Below are 15459 nucleotides of genomic sequence, written 5' to 3'. Positions count from 1 at the left end.
TCTCAGGTCATAGGTATCATAGGTCCTCCAGGTCTCCTCATATAAGAGCAACAGGTCTTCAAATTGAAGAGTAGAAAACCTGGAAGTCTTCTCACAGAAGACTTGGAGGTCTTCTCACAGAAGACCTGGAGGTCTTCTCACAGAAGACCTGGAGGTCTTCTCACAGAAGACCTGGAGATCTTCTCACAGAAGACCTGGAGATCTTCTCACAGAAGACCTGGAGATCTTCTCACAGAAGACCTGGAGGTCTTCTCACAGAAGATCTGAAGGTCTTCTCACAGAAGACCTGGAGGTCTTCTCGTAGAAGACCTTGAGGTCTTCTCGTAGAAGGGCAGCAGGTTCTCTCATAGAAGGGCAAAAGCAGGTCTTATCACAGAGGAACACCAGGTCTTGAAGGCCTTCTCATAAAAGACCTGGAGATCGTCTCATAGAAGACCAGGAGGTTTTCTCATAGAAGACAAGGAGGTCTTCTCATAGAAGACCAGGAGGTCTTCTCATAGAAGACCAGGAGGTCTTCTCATAGAAGACCAGGAGGTCTTCTCATAGAAGACCAGGAGGTCTTCTCATAGAAGACCAGGAGGTCTTCTCATAGAAGACCAGGAGGTCTTCTCATAGAAGACCAGGAGGTCTTCCATAGAAGACAAGGAGGTCTTCCATAGAAGACCAGGAGGTCTTCTCATAGAAGACCAGGAGGTCTTCTCATAGAAGACCAGGAGGTCTTCTCATAGAAGACCAGGAGGTCTTCTCATAGAAGACCAGAATAGAAGGGCAGAAGGTTTTCTCATAGAAGACCTGAAGGTCTTCCTATGGAAGACCTAAAGGCTTTCTCATAGAAGACCTGGAGGTCTTCCTATGGAAGACCTAAAGGCTTTCTCAGGGAAGACCTGAAGGCCTTCTCAGGGAAGACCTGAAGGCCTTCTCATAGAAGACCTGGAGAGGTCTTCTCGTAGAAGATCTGGAGAGGTCTTCTCGTAGAAGACCTGGAGAAGTCTTCTCGTAGAAGACCTGGAGAGGTTTTCTCGTAGAAGACCTGGAGAGGTTCTCTCGTAGAAGACCTATAGAGGCCTTCTTATAGAAGACCTGAAGACCTTTTCATAGAAGACCTGAGGGTCCTCATAGAAGATCTGGAGGTCTTCTAATAGAAGATGTGAGGTCTGGTTTCCCAAGAAAGTTTAAGTTTTCTTAAAAGCAATGACCCCACTGTGTCCTGTCTTCCATTCGCCGGCACAAATTGATGTTTTCGACTAAAGCTTGACATTTTTAATATTGGAAATCTGCATTTGTTACCGCCACTGGAATACCAACAACGTCCAGCCAATATCCCTTGTCTTTGGCAATGGAGGATTTGTTGATGCTGTCATGGTTGCTATCAATTCAAATATTGCTTTGCTGCTGCGCTACACAAACTTGTGTTACCTCAACACAGTTTTTGATGAGAAACGCGACATTCCCTGTTTTTGTGTTTTTTTGGTTGCTCAATATGGGCTTTATAAGGCCAGGAGGATGGCAGTCAGTCAGTCATTTGGTATGTATGACAACGATGACAGGGCTTTTGTTGTTATTCTTTGGCGTCCTCTGTTTCGAAAGTCATTTAGTTGATGAAAATGTGCTTAGAATTTCTTGTTTTATGTAATTTCTTTGCATTATTTTTGTGCTATTGGGGAGGAGGATAGAATGGGGGGAGGAGGTTGTGAGGGATTTTGAGGACAAAGTTTTTTTTTTTTGGTAACCGTTGTTGGATTTATTCGTTTTTCTCTTCAATTTGTAAAGTTTCCTAAGTGGATTAAGTAATTTGTTTTGTTGTTGTTGTTGTCACAATAATACTGGGCTGCCGGGATGGATGTATTACCTATTCCTGTAAGATGGCCCCTACAACATGTTTGAGTTTTTTTCGGGGTTTATTTGTTCTGGAACTAATATGCTGTACAACGTTCCTTGTTGACTGGGTGCCATCCAGTCAAATTAATCCTCCTCCTCTAACAAAAAGAAAAAACAAGGAAAAGATGAAAAAAAGAACAGCTCAACTCAAATAAAGAAAACATTGGCGGTTCATTAGGTTAATACATTTGATTTAATGGAATGATGACATTACGTGTTTTAGCATTCGAAATGTAATAAAAAGCATATTTGGGGAATTTTTTTCGTTATGCCTCCTACCATTCTACTGAAGTTATGTGGCAAAATTGGCATAAGTTTGACAATATTTTGAAGCACAAAGGAAGAAAACTTCAAAAATTATCTCATTACGCAAAATGTTATGGGAGATAATAGGTTTTATGCAGAGGCCCCATATTTTGTAGCTGATGAATTGAACGCATTTTTTATGAATTATGTAAGTTATCAATGTTATAACCAATGGATTCTGCAACGCCATCTATATCCCAATAAAATCAATTGGGAATAAGTGAAGGGCGTTGCATAATTTTATTTTATTAAATATTTTTTAGTTTGTCCGAGAATGAACGCAATAATGATTTATTTAATTCTTTCTTCCATAATTCATACCCTCAGCCATATGCCCAGAGAGTGATATAACATTTGATACGGCCAAAACGTGCATCATCGAAATAACGGTTTAAGACTCCAGGCCTCTTTGGACCAAATCCGTTTCAGTGCATTTGGAGTCGATCTAGCGGTGTCCGTCCGTCGTAATATTATTGCCAAACTTATCGAGTTCGGAGATGGACAATACGGTCCACTCCTTCTGATACCTCCCCACAAAACGTCAACATTTTCAAATAAAATAAAGGGAAAGGATAATCCGATTTTCCTCCAACTTTGTAAATCCTTATATTTGCATCAGTTCTAGGTCAGGTGCGAAAACGAACAGCGTTGGCCCAACCCATCAAGTATCTACCCCACAAAGGGTCAACATTTTGAATAATTATAAATCTTATAAAATGTGAACTTAAAGTGAGATTGTCTTTAAACTTCTCACATCTTCATATTTCTACCAAAACAAGATCTAATATGGAGGACGGATATATCCTGTTTCCTTCCCGGGTCAAAATTTTGAATAACCATGGAGCTCATAAAAGGCGAAACGAGCATACGATTCTTTTCAACTCGACACATCCTAATATATCTACTAGAAAAATATCTGCTGTGAAGATGGAATAAAACGGCCTACTTTATATAGTACCTCCCCTAAAAAGGGTAAAAATTTTAAATAAATATAAATTTTATAAAATTAAAAATAAATCTTAATTTATTTTCGAATTTCTCACACCTCAATTTATATTTTTAGCAACAGAAGATCTGGCATGCATAACGGATAGAACGTGGCACACCTTCTGGTACCTCCAAAATGCTCTAAGAATTGAATACCTTGCATTGAATAAACAGAATGAGCTCAAATTCTCAAATTTTTAATGAGAGTTAGTGATGGAGTGCAGGATAGCTATACCAAAGAGTTTTTTGGAAATTCGAACGTTAAGGTAACTTTGGAACAATTTGGCTTATGGTGAACGGATGAAGCTGGAAATTTGAAATTTTGTATTGTGGTTTCTTTTGGTGTTAACTTTGTTAAAGGTGTACTACAAGTGCACGAAAAATACTAAATAGTACAATATTTGTACAAATTGTGCTTGAAATCTGAAATTTATTGGTATTAGAATCGTAGTTCATGTAAAGCCTGGAAATATGGATAGGGTTTCGGAAATGTGTACTATTATTGTACGAAAAGTACTGAATGGTAATCTTTTTGGTATTGGGTAAAGGGATGAAATTAAATTCTTAAATTTGATATTTAGATAACAACTGTTGGTATCTGAGGTTGAGAGTTAGAGGTGGGTTTGGAATTACCTAATTTATTTGTACGAAAAGTACTAAATTGTATTTAATTTGGTATTGGGTGAAGGCATAGGACTATAATCCTCAAATTTGATATTGAGGTCTCTATTGGCATTTGAGATTGAGATATGGAGGTGGTTTTGGGAATTCGTTATGTGTTTGTACAAAAAGTATAGAATAGTACTTCATTTGATATTGGATGAAGGGATAGAGTTACAATTCTGAAATTTGATATTTAAATTACTTTTGGTATTTAACTACTAACTTTGGTATTCCTTAATTTTGTATTGAGTTCTCTGTGACATCTTGTATTGAGATATTCAAATGGTTTTGGAAATGTGTGTTTTAATTGTATTCAGAATTGAATTGAAATCTTAAAATTCGTTATAGATAGACTGTTGGTTTCGGGGTTAAGATACAGAGGTGGTTTTGAAAATGTTTACTAAAATTGTTCTAAAAGTACTGAGTGGTTCTAATTTAGGAATTGGGTGAAGGGTAGTTGTGGAATCCCAAAATTTTATATAGAGGTCTCTCTTAGTATTGGGGTTGAGGTATGGTGGTTTTGGAAATGTGTACTATAATTGTACGAAAAGTACTAAATAGTGCTATCTCTGGTATTGGGTGAAGGAATAGAACTGAGATCCTCAAATACTGTTATCGGTGTTAAGATATGGAGGTTGTCAGGGTTAAAATGTAATTATTCGAAAATTGGTAAGTGGTACTTATTTTGGTTTTGGGTAAAGTTATAGAGTCTACATTTCGAAATTTGAATTCAAAAATAGAAATATTTTTGGACAGAAAAATGGAATGTGGGTCCATCGTGGAAGGCTGTTACCTATATCCTCCTCGGTAAAATTCAAAATAAAAGATTTTGTAGACTTTTTGGTGTAAAAGGTAAACATTCTCATATTTTTCTTTCCGAAAAGGAAAAAAACTTGAAAAGTCTGAAAATTTGAAAAAAAAAGATAATCAGAGAGAAAAATCAGCCGTGTCTGTAATAACAATGGCCTTGACAAAAAATATGTTCATAAAGTTTACAATAATCATAAAATCTGTGTACAGTTTGAATGATGTATTCGGAGACCATAACAGTAGAAAATCGGCTGGCACCAAGAAAAATGCGAACGATTTATAGAACTAATCTAACTAACTTCGAGATGATTCAGACACCTTTTGGGTCTCAGTTAGTCCAATTTCCAAAGGGACTAGGAAACCAAAAAAGATTTCCGAATTCATAATTTGCGAAAAAGTATTAACGAGTGTTTAAAATTTTGGCATATTATTCAAAACCCAAATTTGGAGACACTATATATTGCTGATACTGTAGAATATTCAGGGAAATTCGTTATTCAAATATAAAATATAGTTTCAAACTGTAGATAAAAGTTTTCAAAATAAGAAAAAAACGCAAGTAAGAAAGACCCTTGGTTCTGCCGGGCCGAACTTTTAATACCGTTTGAACTTGGAACTTAAAAAAAAATTCTTCGAAAAATTCCCTATAAATGAAAAGTGTTACATAGAGGTCATACGAAGACGTGGTCCTGCATAAGTAATTTTTATCATAGGCTATATTACCGATTCCAAACTTCAAATACTATATTTGAAACAATTCGGGTGAATAATGTCGTTAAAATCATAAAAATACCGAATATTGGGAGGTACCGCTATATGGGAGCTATACGAAGACGTGGACCTACATAGACAATTTCTCTCTTAAATGAAGTATCCATTACTTCAATACTTAATTTACTTCCAATACGAAATTTAAAACAGTTCCGGTCTATAATGTCGCTAAAATCATAAAAACACCGAATATTTGGACCGACCATTTTCAAACTTAACCTGCATACTGACAAAATACACACGTATGCAAAATTTTAGCCTTCTATCTCAATTCGTTCGAAAGATAGCGTGATTACAACATACAGATCGACAGGCAGACGAAAATCGCTAAATCTAATAGAATTTTTTGCTGATCTAGAATATATATACTTTGTGGGGTCTAAAATGTATATTTTGAAGTGTTACAAAAGGAATGACACAGTTAATATACCCTCCACAAAATGGTGGAGAATATAAAATAGTCCATAATGTCATTTGGATGGTTTTTTTAAGCATCTTTTCCTATTTTTGTTTTTACATTTCCCCCCATATCCGTTACTGGAGAGTTTAAAAAAACAAAAACGATTTGTTAAATATTGTATGGTATTTCCAATAAACCACATTTTATGGCAAAGCATCTGTTTTATTATTCCCCTCTGATTACTTTTCAAACTCACTGCCACTGAAAAAAACGAATCAAACCCCCAAAATCACAGACATGTCCCCAATTACTACTAAAAATCAAAAATTTATTTAAAAACAAATAACCAACAATTTATGTTTTGAAGTCACTTTTAAACATTTCCTGTATGGATGACCCTTGACCGTTTCGTATAATTATCAGAATGCTCAAATTACAAAGACATACTATCTCGAATGGTTGGTTTACACCCATTTAGTAGTCTGTCTGGCCTCCTCAAAATTCCAATCAGAAGAGATTTTTCTCGTTCACATTTACATTTGTTGAAGATATTCTTCTTGGGCTACGTGTTTAATTGTTTTTTCATTTACAGCCGGAGAACAGGTGGAAAACATCTTTCCAAATATGTAATGAAACTTAATACACAATGGCACGTGTCTGGTCTTCATCTCCAACAACCCCCACCCAACACCACACACTCTCCCAAAGATTTCACATGACAAATACTCAGGGGAGCTATTACAACAAAACAGCGTCATTCAGACTCCAAAGTTAAATGTGGCCTAAGGCTGCTCCTCTTTCACTCCCTCTCTAATTAGATATCAAAAGAATTTATTTATTTATTTACTTGCCGAACGAAAACCCTGAAAACTGTCTACTTCAAGGAAAAGTTTAAGCATTTCTCTTCGCACAAAACGTAATGAGCAATAAGTTGATTCCCAGTTAATTCCCATTAAAGTAACTTCTTAAGGACTTTCGTTACGTTTAGTTTTCGTTATTCCTGCCTCAACAGCTCTCAACTTGAATTGTCTAAATTTAGTTGAGCACAATATAAAAACAGCTCACCACTGCCGCCACCACCAAGAAAATCTGGAGAGGAATTGTAAATTCATAAAATGAATTTTCGAACACGGCCATTCGGCGTTAGTCAGCCAGCCTGCCAGCTACTCAGCCCTCGTGAATTTTCACTGAAGTGTCATTGTTGCACACAGCATTTGTATGTCGAACTACCCGAAGAAGAAGACGAATTTCTAGATGAGGACTAGAAGATGAGTGCTGGCACCGCCCGTCACTTACGTGTATGCCGTGTAGATGCCACTTAAAATATTTACGAGAGTGTTAAAAAAGGCACTGCGCTTCATTTAGTTTTAGAGTCGCTGCTGATGATGTTGCTGCTGCTTCCTGACGTCACCAAATCCACCCAAAAGAAATTCATCAAAAAATAATATTTCCATTTGCCTGCATTGTTCTCCTTCACATTTAGTCACCACTTCAAAAATATGAAGAAGTTACTTACAAAGACTTTATAAATTGGATCAGTTTTTGTTCGGTTGTACTTGAAAATTACAGGAATAATTGGTGAGACACATACATTAGGTTGTATTGTGAGATTAAGGAGGGATGTGTAATTCAGAGGAACTTTTTTTTGAACTTTTTTAATTGCAGATTTTTAAAATATTTTTGATGGCATTGGGGATTTTAAGAATATTTTTGATTCAATATTAGAGCCCTAGAATTTGAATTAGCATTTTTTAAAGACAATTCAAGGATTATTAAGAACATTTTTTTCATGAATAACTCGTTGATTTTCAAGAAAAATTTGCAAAAGACTATACACTGTCTTTAAGATATAATTTAGAGAACTAATTGTGATTTTTATACCCTCCACCATAGTATGGAGGGTATTTTAAGTTTGTTATTCCGTTTGTAACACCTCGAAATATTCATTTAAGACTCCCCAAAGTATATACATATATATCTTGATCAGCATAAAATTCTATGTCGATTTAGCGATGTCCGTCCGTTTGTCTGTTGTAATCCGCTATCTTTCGAACGAATTAAGATAGAAGGCCAAAATGTTGCATACATGCATTGTTAACCAGTAGGCAGGTTAAGTTCGTAAATGGGTCATATCGGTCCACGTTTTCGTATAGCCCCATATAAAGGTACCTCCCGATATTCGGTATTTTCATGATTTCAACGACATTATTTACCGGAATTATTTTAAATTTGAAGTTCGTAATGGGTACTACAGTCTATGACAAACATTTTTGTATGCAGGTCCAAGTCTTCATATAGCCCCCATGTAACGGTAGCTCCCAATATTCGGTATTTTGAAATAAATTTCGTATTGTCAATAGTTACTGCAGCCTATGGGGGAAAAATTGCGTATACAGGTTCACGTCTTCGTATAGCTTCCATATGACGGTACCTCACAATATTCGGTATTTTTATGATTTGTCCGGCATTGTTCACCGGAATTGTAACAAATTTCGTATTTAAAGTTCGTAATGGGTACTACAGCCTATGACAGAAAATTGTCTGTGCATGTCCACGTCCTCGCATAGCCCCATTATAATGGTACCTCCCTATATTCGGTATTTTGATGATTTTAGCTACATTATTCGCCGTTTTTTTCGCCGATCAAGTTTTGCATTTGAATATGCTTATGCAAAAGTTGCCTACTTAGTATAGATGCCACGTCGCCCTATAGACCCTAATATGACGGATACATTCGGAATTTTAATGATTTTATTCAAAGTTCGGCCTGGCCGAACTCACTGTTTTTACTTGTTTTTAATAAAGACCTACGGTGAGTTTTAAGGCTGCTCAGAACAGAACAATTGGATTTTCATGAATAATTTTCTAAGGACAAATAATGGATTTTTAGGAATATATTTTGGAGGACAAAATTTGGACACTACGAAAAAATTTTAAGGACCAATTGAGGATTTATAACCAATGCCTTTTTAAGAGCCAGTCGAGTTTTTTGAGGAAAAATTTTCAAGGAATATTTATTCTAGACGGAACTTGATTTGTTTAACGGAAAAAAAGTGCATTTAAAAAAAAAATAATTTAATTGCAATTTTTTAATTAAATTTTAATGAATAACTATGAAATTTTAGTTTTATCTTTCAACGGTCAATCGTGGATTTAAAAAAATACAATAGAGGATTTTTAGGATTTTTTCAAGTACCAATCGTGGGTCCTTTTGATTATATTTTGAAGGACCAATCTTATTTTTTTTTTTTTTTTGAGAATACCTTTCAGGGATTGTTTAAGAATATATTTCAAGTACATATCGCCAGCCTTTTTACGTCTATTTTTAAAGGACTATCAGGGTAATAGTTTGTGAAGATCATTTTTAAAGCACAACCAGGGCTCTAAATCTAGATTTTTTTAGACTTTTTAAAAAATATTTTTCAAATTCCGACTATGATTTTTAAGACTTTATTTTTCAAGGTCTATCGTGGTTTTTTATGAATATTTTTCAGAGACCAATCGAGTCTTTTTTTAGCGAATCCACGATTGTGATTTTTAAGAACATTTTTCAAGAACCAATAAAGATTTAAAGGATATTTCAAATATACTTTTCAAGGCCCAATTGTATTTTCTTCTAAATATTTTTTATAGGACAAATTACGAAATTTTTAAGAATATATTTTCAAGGTAAATTATATTTTTAAGAGTATTTTCTCTCGTTTATTATCTAAAAATACGTTTTGAGGATAATCGAGGATTTTTACAGAACTCTTATCAAAGAATGAATTGGGGATCTAAAAAAATAATTTTTAATGACTGTACGGAATTTTTAAAAAAAAATTGAAGAATTGTGATGGATTTATTTTATTTTTTGTTTTTTTTTATATTTTTTATAGACTGTCGGAAGTTTTTTTTATAATATCATAAATTATGATTTTTCTAATATTTTAGTATTTGTTATATGGTTTCATATATTTTTTTTCAAAGAATATCAGAACAATACTCGTTGAATTTTAAAATAAAAATAATATATATAAATAAAAATATTTTGAAAGGCTTTCTTGATTTTTTTTGAGTATCTAGTTTTTTATTTTATTATTATTATTGTTATTATTATTATTATTATTATTATTATTATTATTATTATTATTATATTATTATTATTATTATTATATTATTATTATTATTATTATTATTATTATTATTATTATTATTATTATTATTATTATTATTATATTATTATTATTATTATTATTATTATTATTATTATTATTATTATTATTATTATTATTATTATTATTATTATTATTATTATTATTATTATTATTATTATTATTATTATTATTATTATTATTATTATTATTATTATTATTATTATTATTATTATTATTATTATTATTATTATTATTATTATTATTATTATTATTATTATTATTATTATTATTATTATTATTATTATTATTATTATTATATTATTATTATTATTATTATTATTATTATTATTATTATTATTATTATTATTATTATTATTATTATTATTATTATTATTATTATTATTATTATTATTATTATTATTATTATTATTATTATTATTATTATTATTATTATTATTATTATTATTATTATTATTATTATTATTATTATTATTATTATTGATTTTTAGGAATATCTTGAATGTCGTTTGCGATACAAATTGCGGCTTGGTGTATGAAAAATTATTCAAACCCAAAAAGTAGTTTCTTTTAGAATATTTATTCAAGTATTTTCAGCTGAACAATCGTTTATTTTACAAACGACTGAAAGACTGCGAACAATTATATTTTGGATTTTGAGCAATATTAAAAAAAAATAATTCCTTCAAGGAGTAATTTTTTGTGTGGTTTTTTGTAGATTTTAATATTTTTCCAACATCTTTCAAAGTCTTGATCTGGTAAATTTTATGATAATTTTTTTTTTTTCGATTGTAAAGGATTATTAAAAATCTGATCCCAGGGCACTATTTGTTACTCTCAAGAAATCCGAGAAGAATACTCATTCAATAAAGTTTATGCTTAAGAAAATTTTATTGAATTTAAAATTCTATAGAATCGCTTTTATGAAGAATTCTTCAAAGAAAAAAGTAGTGTTCAAGTGTTCATATTTCGATCCTTACATTTTCAACTTGATATAATGAATACGATATCTTCTTCGAAATATGAAAACCCCAGTCTGTCAAAATTATTAATTAAATTTTTTCAATTTTTGCCATCTTCTTTAAGGGATTTCTTATTCGCTTCTCTCCGTCTTTCGTAGATTTACTCATCCATATCCTTGTGGTGGCGAAACGTCATAGTTGTAGCATTCATCATCATTTCATTTCAACTCATTGAATTCATCATTTTCATGGGGAACGGCTTTGGCACTGCTTCAACGAACTGTGAAGTGTGAAAAGTGTCTGTTGACAACATGATTTACAGAAGAAGAAACAACAGCAATAGCATCACACCAAACCATGCTAAGATGATGATGATGAGTTGGTTGGCCGTTTGGTGTTCTATGATGGCCTATTTTACAATGCATATCGCAAAAGGAAAGATTCCACCCAAGTCAAATGAGTTTTCATCAAATTTGCGTGTTAAGGCCTCAAAAGCCATCGCTTGCTCCCCAATCTTGCTTCTGCTGGCCTCCAATTCCATCCAAACAACCATCCATCCATTGAGAATTAGACAGACCACCACCAATGCTTTGGTTGGAATTATGGACAAGTTAATGATGTTGAAGTTATGAGTTTTCCTGCCACTTAAGATGCCTGCCAGTCCCTCTTCTTCCGTCCTAGGCTAGTTTGATGGAAAATTTTCAAGAGTAGAGGATTTGTCGCCGTCCTCGTCGTCATCGTCGTTGTTTGTTAATGGTTTATTTTGTAAATGTAGCCTAAAATTTTGTTGCGTGCCATCATTATCAAGTGAAGCAGTAGCATCATGAATGCATCACCATTCCCGAAATGTTTCATTTATTAGTTTCCATTTTTGTCGAGCTAAAGTTCAATGTTGTGTTACCAAATAAAAATTCGTCATGGAATTTATGGTAGATGTATTGGAAATTTGGTACGGTTTTATTATTAGGAGTTTATTATTTGGTTGGTGTTCTTGCTTTGGAATAAGATAGTTTTAATGAAGGGGAGATTATTATGATTCCTAATACCTTCTTCGATAAATATACCAAAGCAAAAATGAAATTCATTTGAAAAAAAAGCAGCTAAAGGTTATTAAATAATTGGCCTCTCCCGAACATTATCGGAATTTCGACTGTTGTGGCAAGGCTCTCTGAAGAAAATAGTTGTAATTAAAGCATTTTGGTTGGTCTTGGTCTTTGTTTGGTGTGGGTGAAAAAAAAACTGCAATCAACTTCAGACTGCTGTCATTTCTAAGCCACTCGTCCGACAGCTGTTAAAATTATTCCAGTGAAAGGACATTATATTGTTACAAGCGTACAAAAGCATTTTTGTGAGAATTTTCCAGAAAAAAAGTTATTCGTGATGGAATTCAAGCGTGATAGTGTCTGATTTCTTTATATGTGGCTGGAAAACCAAAAGTGGCTGTCGTTAGAGCACTCTAGCATTTAAATGTGAATGAATCTTTTGTGTCTCGTTACCGTGGTACTGGTAGCGTAGCCCTACGTCAAGGAAGTGGACGGAACAAAACAGCAACATCAGCAGAAATGTTTCGAAAAGTAACGAAGCGACTTGATCGAAACACGCGTCGCAGTGGCCGTAAAATGGCTCGTGAACTGAACATATCGCAATATTCCATTCGGCAAGTATTGAAAAATGAGCTCGGGCTAAGGCCATTGAAATTCTAAAAAGTGCAATAACTTACACCGCAACAGAACGAAAATAGACTTGAAAAAGCTAAAGAGTTGCTTCGCTTGGCCGAAAGTGGTGAACTGCCGAATTTGGTTTCGGTTTTCTCCGATGACAAAACATTCGTTGTCCAGCAGTTTGTAAACAAACAAAATGATCGTGTTTACTTGCCAAAGAGGTCAGCTGAAAATGTGCAACTTCGGTTGTCCATCAGAACTCAAGCGCCTGCCATGGTGATGATGTAGGCCGCCATTACAGCCGATGGTCGCTCTCCGCTCGTATTAATCGACCGTGACATCAAAAATGCTAAATACTGAATGTTATCGCGAAAAGATTCTGGAGGGTGTATTAAAGCCTTGACCACGCAAACATTTTGGCTGCAGACCTTGGACATTCAAACAGGACTAAGCACTATCGCACTCAGCACGCGTCATCCAAGAATGGTTACAAAATGAGGTTCCTCGCTTCATTTCCAGCGCATAATGACCACCAAAATCTCCAAATACCAATCTGTTGGACAATTGTGTCTGGAGTATTTTGGAAATCAAAGTTGGCACAAAACAAGTAAAAATGCAGCTAAGTTCGACCGGGCCGAACTTTTAACACCCTCCACCATTTCGAAGAAAATTGAAAATTTTCAAAAAAAAAGTCCCGAAAACTACCACTTAAATGAAAACCGTTATATGGGGACTATACGAAGACGTAGACCTGCATACGAATTTTTTTGTCATAGACTGAAGTGCTCATTACGAACTTCAAATACGAAATTTGTTACAATTCCGGGGAATAATGTCGCAAAAATCATAAAAATACGGAGTATCGAGAGGTACCGTCATATCCTCCATATGACTATACGAAGACGTGGACCTGCATACGATTTTTTTACCATAAGTTGTAGAACCCATTAAGAGCTTTCAATACGAAAATTGAAACGATTCCGGTGAATAATGTCGCCAAAATTGACAAAATACCGACTATCGGGAGGTACCTTTATATGGGGACAATACGAAGACGTAGACCTGCACATACAACATTTTGTCATAGGCTTTAGTACCCATTACGAACTTCAAATACGAAAAATAATTACGGTAAATAATGTCGCTAAATTCGAGAATATACCGAATATCGGGAGGTACCGTTATATGGGGGCTATACGAAGATCTGAATCTGCATACAAAATTTGTTGCCATAGGTTGTAGTACCCTTTAGGATCTTCCAGTACGAAATTTGAAATAATTTCGGTGAATAATGTCGCAAAAATCATCAAAAAATTCCGAATATCGGGAGGTACCGTTATATGGGGGTTATACGAAGGCTTGGACCTGCATACAAAAATTTTATTCATAGGCTGTAATACCCATTATGAACTTCAAATACGAAATTTTAAAAAATTCCGGTGAATAATGTCGCTAAAATTACGAACTTCAAATACCAAATTTGAAACATTTCCGGTGAATAACCTCGCTTAAATGACTAAAATACCGAAAAAAGGGAGGTACCATTATATGGGGGCTATACCAAAACATGAACCTACATGGCCCATTTCCAATACCAAAAGTCTTGCAGACATAATAATCATTTGAGTAAAATTTTATCAATCTACTTCAGCTAGAACGATTTCCACAGACGGATAGACGGACGGACGGACATCGCTTAATATACCCTCTATGCTATGGGGGAGGGTCCACTCCTTCTGGTAATTCCCACACAAAATGTCGAAATTTTCAAAACAAAAAATGAATATTTCACTGCACAGGAAGAGATATAATCCGATCTTCCGAAAATGGATAATATCGGCCCGCTCCTTAAGGTAAAACCCCTACAAACAAACATTTTTGAATAAGCTCATAAAATGCGATACTAACATTCGATTCAATTCAGAATAGGCACATCGCAAAATGTCTTCCAACAGTAGATCTGTAGTACAGACCGAACCATTCCTTCTGGTATCCCCACATAGGGTTCAAGAGTTTGAAAAACAAAACACTCAATGAAAGCGAAATGAGCAGCCAACTCTATTAAGCTCGAAAAATGAGAAAATAACATCCAATTCCATTAAGACTTGGTACATCTCAATATTTCAATCAACCCAAGGCCTGTTATAAAGATTGTAGAGATCGGACAATTCCTTCTTGTACCACCCCCACAAAGGGTCAAAGTTTGGAATAACTAAACGATCATAAAATCCGATTCTCTTCATATTTCACATGTTGGCAAAACCGACTGATACTTTGTTTACTTGTTCTCCCACATTTTGTATTGATTCAAAATAAAATATTAAAGATATCTGCTTCGTATTAAACATCTCTTTCTCCTTTTTCCCAAAAAACTCCAATTTCATACTTTCGAGCCTCTCTTTGCTGTTCCACAAAATTTCCCCCTCTCTAAATCCCCCACTTAAAATTCTAAATACCGCTTAGCCAAATCCTCCTTAATGACATTCATCAATTGCAGAGGAGCAACACATCCTGCATACGAAATTGCTTTTGTTTGTCACAATAAAAGACCAGAACTGGAAAATTAGTACTTTTTGTTACGCTCTAACAATGCCCTGCAAATAGGCAACTAATCTGTATTCAAAGATGCAAAGATGCTACATCAACCAAAAAAGAATGCAATGCTTACGGCATTGAGCACAACAGGCGTTGCACAAAGAAGACAATGGCAACACTGCACTTAATTAAGATAGCTCCCCCTCTCTCTTGGATCCCCTTTGTCGGCTATGTTGTTTTCAGGAAAAAATTACTTTCACTACCCAAGTGAAATGCTTGGTTTGCTTTTTATGTTGCTCCCCTTTTATTCGGCACCATCGACAAAAAATCTA

The 15459-nt window shown here is 34.2% G+C and overlaps 1 protein-coding gene across 1 annotated transcript in view; it reads right to left on the bottom strand.

Moving 5' to 3' along the window:
• LOC101895138 (kinesin-like protein CG14535) overlaps positions 1–15459 on the bottom strand; it is a 166514-nt gene that overhangs the window by 140516 nt on the left and 10539 nt on the right. The window lies entirely within an intron of this gene.

Source organism: Musca domestica, unplaced genomic scaffold (genome assembly GCF_030504385.1).
Source record: "Musca domestica strain aabys unplaced genomic scaffold, Musca_domestica.polishedcontigs.V.1.1 19, whole genome shotgun sequence".
NCBI classification, from domain to species: Eukaryota; Metazoa; Arthropoda; class Insecta; order Diptera; family Muscidae; genus Musca; species Musca domestica.
Note: the sequence above shows the minus strand (reverse complement) of the source record. Positions and strands in the feature narration are given on the sequence as shown.